Source organism: Gossypium hirsutum, chromosome A05, assembly GCF_007990345.1.
Source record: "Gossypium hirsutum isolate 1008001.06 chromosome A05, Gossypium_hirsutum_v2.1, whole genome shotgun sequence".
Taxonomy (NCBI): Eukaryota; Viridiplantae; Streptophyta; class Magnoliopsida; order Malvales; family Malvaceae; genus Gossypium; species Gossypium hirsutum.
Genome location: NC_053428.1, coordinates 99794419 through 99802365, shown reverse-complemented (window position 1 = coordinate 99802365; position 7947 = coordinate 99794419). Strand labels below are relative to the sequence as shown.

Genomic DNA, 7947 nt, shown 5'->3' with positions numbered 1-7947 from the left:
GCTTATACAAGTGTCAAACTGTTGATTGAATGGTAATATATTTATTTATATGATGCATTGAATCGGTAAGTATTTAAATTTTTTTTTGTGATCATTAAATGGTAGTAATGCTTCGAAACCTTATTCTGGCAGCGGATACGGGTTAGGGGTGTTACAAAGTGAGTCGGTCCTCTTCTGGTGTCTCCACTTATTTCAGTGAAAATACATTCGAGAGCTTTTTGCTCAGAGTTCTATGTCTCACGCCAAGAGCATTCATATGCCAATGGTGAGTTCTTCTATGTTGTCTAAAAATGAGGGTGAACCGTTGGCTGATCCGACTGAGTATCGCAGTCTTGCAGGGGCACTTTAGTACATTGTTCTAACTCGACCTGACATCGCGCATGCTGTTAATCGGGTATATCAATTCATGCATGCGCCCACGACTGCTCATATGGTGGCGTTAAAAAGGATTTTACGATATCTACGTGGTACTCTTTCTCATGGGCTAGTTTTTCGTCGATCCGATCGTCTCTCTTTAGTCGGTTATGCTGATGCAAATTGGGGTCTTGATTTTGAAGATCGGAGATCTACTACGGGCTACTGTGTCTATTTTGGTCATACTCCTATCTCGTGGTGTTCTAAGAAGCAGACGGTTGTTGCTCGTTCTACAGCTGAAGCTGAGTATCGCAGTCTTGCGGCAGCCAGTAGCGATATTACTTGGCTCACCTCACTATTAGACGAACTGCATGTCAAGTCCGTTGATTTACCGATAGTATGGTGTGATAATTCTAGTGCTATGGCTGTTGCGGCTAATCCGGTTCTGCACTCCAAGTTCAAACATGTTGAACTTGACTTGTTTTTTTGTTCGTGAGAAGGTGGCTAGTGGCGACTTGATTGTTGGCGAAGTTCCGGCCTGTGACCAAGTGGCGGATATACTTACTAAGCCGTTATCAGTGTCTCTGTTTAGTCGTTTCCGTAGTCTTCTTCGGGTGTTGCCACTTGAGGAAGCTGGATGAATGTTAGAGTGATAAGTCAGGTGGTTAGTTTGTTAGGTTGGTTAAGAGTTGTTAAGCAGAAGTTAGACCTTAGTTTCTTCTATATATAAGCTGTGTATACTGTATTGAAAGGCCAAGCTTTAACAGATCATTTTTACCTATGATAGTTTTTCCATTTCTCTTTGCATATCTACTTTCTCTTTAATATTCTAGCATTTCTCTTTGATATTCTAGCATCTTCCACTTTCAGCAGAGGAACCTTACTGCTAGAGGTAGTCCTTTCAGCTTCTTTTGCTTTTCCCCATATCACAGCATAAAATCCTATTGATATAATAATCACTCCAATAATACTGCAAAATTAAGATAGAATTTATATAGATTGCTTCTCAAACGATTCTAACATGAAAACTATGGAAAACAGTACCTTCCAAGATACAGAGAATCACCCAGGAAAATGGCACTCATAAAAGCAGCAATGGCGATTGATACTGGTTTGAATATTGCAATGTAGACAGGTCCTTTCAAATGCAGCCCCCATGCGATCACAAATGAGCTAAAGCCTTGGATTACACCCTACACAATTTTAAAAAGTTTTCAAAGGGTCTTAACGTGCCTATCCATGTCCAAATATATGTCATACATGGCTACTAAATTGTAGTTCTAACTTCTTACAGAGCATAGGACTGCAATAACCGCAACACTAGGCCTTAGCATCCAAGAACTTAACTCAGATTCTGCTATTAAGGAAACCGGTGCAGAGATAATGGCCCCACCTATGTTGTAAAACAATGCAACAAGCAATTCAGCTGGGTAAATCTCCATAACATGGGTCTGGAAGATTCCAAAATCCCAAGTTCAGTTCAGTTTATTCGAAAGTTTTCAACATTGTGGAGGAGAGTGCTTAGAGATGTATGATTTACCTGGATAATGTACCGAATCGAAAATAGAAGATAGGCAACAGCAAGTAGGATCCCCCAATGACCCAATTTGAATATGAAGGTTGAAGTAAAGTAGAAGACGGTGATGGAGAGGAAAAAACTTGGGGGCCTTTGTAGAGAACAACTACTAATGCGCCTGAAATTGATGCTATGGTCCCCATGATTTTAGCTTGACTGATTGAGCTTCTCAGTGCGAGTCTTTCCAATCTTGTTTTTTTTAGCATCAAATCAAAGGTAGAAACAAGAAAAATTAAAGTTTAGGCTTTCTTTTTTAAATCTAATAAAATCCACTCAAAATTTATTTAACTATTACTCTGAATTGAATATTAGAATCAGAATCGGTGCTTGGTTTGATTAGGAAGAGGAAGAAACCTGAAAAGAACCGCAAGTATGAAGGTAAAAGCTGGTGAGAGATTACTGATAGTAGAAGCAAGAGTTGGGTTGCTATAATCTATACGCTTATATGCACATACCTGAGCAAAAAACCTGCCCCCAGAAAAGGAAAAAAAAAACTATAAGATAGAAATCTTTCAAAGAATCGAAAATATATATGATCACGTGAGAAATATTTACAGTGATTCAATACCCAATAAGGCCAAATAGGAAAATTCTAAAGCCAAGGTGGAAATTCAATGAGGGAAGCACCTGTCTACTGCACTACAAACAAGCAAATTTTCAATGGTGTTGAGTGGTCATAACTGTAAAAAAATGCCTTGATAATATTAAGAAAAACAAAATTATTAAATTCTTCTATTAATTTTATGTACGGATTTAATATTTTTATTTTAATTAAATTACTTTTAATTATTAAAATTTTATTTTTATCTAAACTATAACTATTAAATTTATTAAGTTAAATTATATTATTTTTCAAACTTTTATATTATCATTATAAATATCATAATTGAAATTTCAAAATGCAGAAGATATAAAAGTTACTTATGATACAAACCTAATAACATAACTTGATCTAATAAATTTAATATCAAAATTAAAATTATAAAATTGGAAAAGTAGAGTAATAACCAAATCTCGGCAAAGAAAAAACGTAAAAGATGACCTGGGAAAGGGGAATGATAAAGAAAGGAGAAGAAGAACTCCAATAGCGTAAGTGTAAGTGATGAAGATGAAGTAGCTCATCCCCTTTGAAGTTTCTTTTTTGAATAGAACGTTTAGCCCTACATTTGTGCACTCTATTGCAACCATGGCTGTTAATGGCAGAACATCGTTGTAGCAGTACCTTCTTGCCATCTGAATCTCCTGCTTTTCAATGGTTTTTCTCAAGAATAATATACAATAGTCAAAAGGACTACAAAAATGAGGAATCTTTTTCTTTCATGTTAAATTTGTCATTTTATAAATAACATTAGGTTCTAAATAATGATTATGGTAGCAATGATTGTGACATATGATAAATATCTCCACTAATATGTTCAGCCATTCATTTCATCTTCAACTTGCACCAATTAATGGCCATTGGCCCAAAAAAAACATCTTAATTAATATTTATTTCAATTTATTTTATTTTGATTAAATCATAAATTTATACTATTATTTACATTCTATTTGATTTGGTGTTACGAGTCAATCAAATACAATTTGATTAGAAAAGTTACTAAAATGTCTTTTCTTATTTAAAATAAGTTATATAATTCAAGAGTATTTTTTCCTTTTTTAATTTTAAAACAAACAATAAAATATATACATCTTGCCAGATATGAACCCAAGCCAAGTGTATTAGAAATACCTTAAATTTACCCCTCAACCAAAACTTTGTTTTAATATTTTTATACATTTTAATTTTATTATATAAAAATTATTACCTCCGTAAATTGCATATATTAATAATATTGTTGATTGAGTTGATGTCATAAGTTGACTCGTCATCAACTCAAGATTGATGACAACATCATCACAAACATTTCTAAAACATTTAGTATTCTTAATCTAATGTATTTATATGTTTAAATGTCGTTTACTTACAATTTGATCTATATTTTTTCATTTCGTATACATTGCATGTGTATTTATTAATTAGTTTCAAACCATACGTTTTATTATTTATTGTATGTTATTTTTAAATACACTCATATATTCTAAATATGTATTTTTCACACGTATACATGTATGATAAATTTATAATGGTATAAAAGGCTGCTAACAATATCCCAAAATTCAATATAAGTGTGTATCATTTTACTGTAAAAATTTCAAATTTCATCAAATAAATTCATTTACCGATATTTTTTTGTAAGTTAAACATATTCCTCGCTAATTAATCATTAGTAGTACACAAAATTTAACAAATAATTTAAAATTAAAAAATTATGAAAATTATTCCAAAACATCAAATTGTTATTGTAATGTCCTCAAACCGACTCAATTTGCTGGGTCCAAATCTCGAGTGTTACTACACATGATACTTAACAAAAAATATCAAACAATTGACAAACAATCCTTACTTAAAACATTTTTCTTATTAACTTAATTGAGAGACTTGATATTTGAGAACAAAGAAAAGTATTAAATATAAAATTTTACACTAAATTTGTTACAACTCATTACAATATAAAAGTTTGCTAAAGATAGACTCTTAGGGTGTAACCCCAATCTAAGCCACTTTTCCACTGTATGCATAATAACTCACTTCGTCGCTATCTTGGTGTCGTCCCTCTTGGCGCATTCTCTTACCACAATACCTGAAATAATAACAGATATTGTAAGTTCAAGAGAACTTAGTGAGCTTGGCGGGTTCTATAATATTTGAAGATAATTTGTGTGCCAATATTCTCTCTGAACACTTACTTCTATATCGGCGAATACCATTACTGTAACGACCTATTTTCAGTGAAATCAAAACAGTGATTTCGGGACCACAAATCCATGTCGTAAAATTTATTTAATATTAGTTTGTGATCTACAGCATGTTAGAATTATGGTATAAAAATTAGTTAAGAAATTTATCTTTTGTATGTTCAATTTGTGAAAAAGGACTAAATCGCATAAAGTGCGAAAGTTGTGTTCTATTAGATAAAAGTGTTAAATAGCTATAGAACTTAATTTGGAAATCCTTATGTGGTAATTAAACCATTAAAAGAGATGGTGGATATACATGGTGTACAACCCAAATTTTGCCCGGGCCTAAACCAACACCAAAAATTTAAAACCAATATAATAAAGAGTCCTTTTACAAAAATTGACCCAATTACAAGGCCCAAAATTAAACAGCTCAAACATCAAACCCAATCCAAACCTAAACCTAACCCAAAGCAGCCCAAATTACCAAGCCCAACTAGACCTAAAACCCTAACCAAAAAAATTAGATTTTTCAAACCCTAGGTGCGCTGCACCTAAGGCCTTCTGACTACTGCTGCCGCTCCCCAACGTCACCCACCACCTGTTACCACCTACTCCCGTTTCGTCACCTACAAAAAGAGGGACAAACACGCATCAAACAGTAGGAAAATAGTAAAAATAATATGTCAAAATTGACTATAAAGGCTGAATCTAAATGTATTTTAGGGGAAATTTTTTTTTGGAATCGAATACAAAAAAAAAAAGATTTGAACACACGAAACAAGTCAAAAAATAACAACAAACAAATTGAAGAAGAAAAAAACAAGCCAAGGTTTTTATTTTTTTTTTCTATTTTCTCTTTCGAAATCCTTTATATATACATATGTTTTTATTTTATTTTATTTCTTTTTAAAAAATATATATGCTTACATATATTTAAAAGAGTTTTTTTAATTAAAAAAAAGGAAAAAAAAGTACCTTGGGGGTGTCCGATCACCGTATACGGTGGTCGCAGGCGGCCGGCGGAAAGAGATGCTTAAGAGAGAGGAGAGAGCTTGTTCTATAACGCCCCAAAATTTGGGCCTAGAAGAGTTGGGTTTTGAGTCTAGGATTTGGATAGAAGAAATCCTGAATATTGGGAAGTTTTAAATATTACTAGTGTTTAAAATATATATATATATATATATATTGATAAAATATTTCTGTTATTATTACTGATATTTTTATGAAAATTATAATTATTAGATACAAATATATTTATAAAATTGTTGTTGTTAATTTAGTGTTTAAATTAAATTATTATTAGAAAATTTTACTGTATCTATTTTTATTGATTTATGGAAATTATAATTATTATTATTAGGAAAAAACATATATATTATTGTAGTTGAAATTTTCATTGTTATGGTTATTATTATTATTATTATTTAAAAATATAGAGGATATTATTATTAATGTGGTGTTTAAATTTAGTTTTTAAATAAATTTAGAAGTATTTAAAGTGTGGGAAAAATCTTGGTTCGATCCAAGACTTTAGCAAAGAAATTAGTTTTTTTTCTTCTTAGGGGAAGTGGGCAATAAGGCTTTAATAACAAAGTAGGCTAAATTAGGCAAAATTGGGAAGCTTGGTCCAGCAGCAGTGGCGCTAGGAGTTTGTAGGAGTGCTTGGGTTCAAGGCACGTTGTGCGCGTAAGTTGCTTTTTATTTTAGAAGCCAGGTTGAGCTAAGATAAAAGTTAAGTATAGTTGCGACCGAGTTATGCCACTAAAAGGCTTGTGGCGCAGCGGTAGCAGTGCGTTAGGAGTCCCACGGTGGCTCGGGTTCGAGTCCAGGCGCATGTATGTTCTGTTTTATTTTTAAAAGAACTCAGGACGTCAGCAGGTAAGGTTTAAAGGCAAACGCGACGCTATTATATTAGAGGAGGAGGCCCATCCCAGTGGTCAGAAGTGTGTTGGGCACCCTTGGGGTTCAGTGTTCGAGCAGCGCTGCGTGCAGGAGGGTGCTCCTTTTTTATGTGCGCACACGAAAAGGGCCGTACAGGATTGAAACTCCCCCCAGCAGCAAGGTGCGAGGTGAGTCAGCCAAGCGGAGGACTCCTGCTGTTGTTTGCGCAAGGAGAGTTTGAATTTAGCTATAAAGAAGGAGATAGGCACGAGATTTAAATTGGGATTTTCAATTGATTTTTATGTTGCTCATTCACTTTTCACAAAATCTTCTCCCTTATTCTTAATTTATTTATTCCTTTGATTTTCTTTCCCAATTAGCCGAATCTTAATCTCTTCTCTTTTGATAACCCCTTCTATTTTTGTAACCCTTTCTTCTTCGATTTTCTTTTTGAAAACCAAAATAAGCATACTTCAGAATGAGTTTTAGAAGCCGAAACTAGGTCATTTCTTGTTAATTTTCTCTTGGTTCAAACTCCTTCTTCCTTCCATTATTTTTAAGACTATAGCCGATTGCCTCAAATCCCGAAAACTTGATTCCTCTTGTACCGATTTCCTTAGCCAATTCTCTTATTTTACTCATCATCTTTGGCCGATTCTCTCATCCTCTAAACCCCAAGTTTCTGTCAACAGTACCACAGTAAAACCCTCATATTTTATCTTTCTCTACACTATTGCAAAAAAAGCTGAAAATCCCACACTATCCTAGGGACATAGCCGAATACTGAGATCACTGAAGGCTCGACTTTTGTTATCATTTGAGGGCTTAGAGCTGCATTAGAATCAAGTAGGAACTAAGGGGGGAACGTTGACTGAAAGAATCGGTGGTAAGTCTTTCCAACTTAGTCTATCTTTCGTATTTTAGAAAAAAAACCGAAACCCCTAAAGGTTAGGGAGGCTGTCGATTTGGGTTTATAGCCCTAAGGGTTGTGATAATTACTTTATTTTGATAATAGTGTGATCTAGAGGCTGTTGATCAAGGGCTTGGACAAGTGGAACAACTGGATCTAAACCTAGTCGCTAACTTCGGCAAAGGTAGGATCGCTAGTGCCTAAGGTGTTATTGGCCGAATATGGTAAGGAGTTAATATGTAGTTCGTTTTTGATAGTTAGATTAACGTGGTAGTAATACAATTGTAGGCAGTTCATGCGTGGATCTCGTCAACGAATTGTCGTAAAACAGGTGTGTAAACGACACCCACTCATAGACTAGATCGGCAAAAGCCGAAAAGCTAAAAAGCCGGCATTTGTGATCTTGCGAGCGTGCGAGCGCTTGTGAGGTGGTTTGGTTGTTAAT

At 34.0% G+C, this 7947-nt stretch overlaps 1 pseudogene; it reads right to left on the bottom strand.

Moving 5' to 3' along the window:
• Positions 1-1049: 1049 nt before the first annotated feature.
• Positions 1050-3237, bottom strand: LOC107959832 (WAT1-related protein At5g40240-like; annotated as a pseudogene).
• Positions 3238-7947: the final 4710 nt, after the last annotated feature.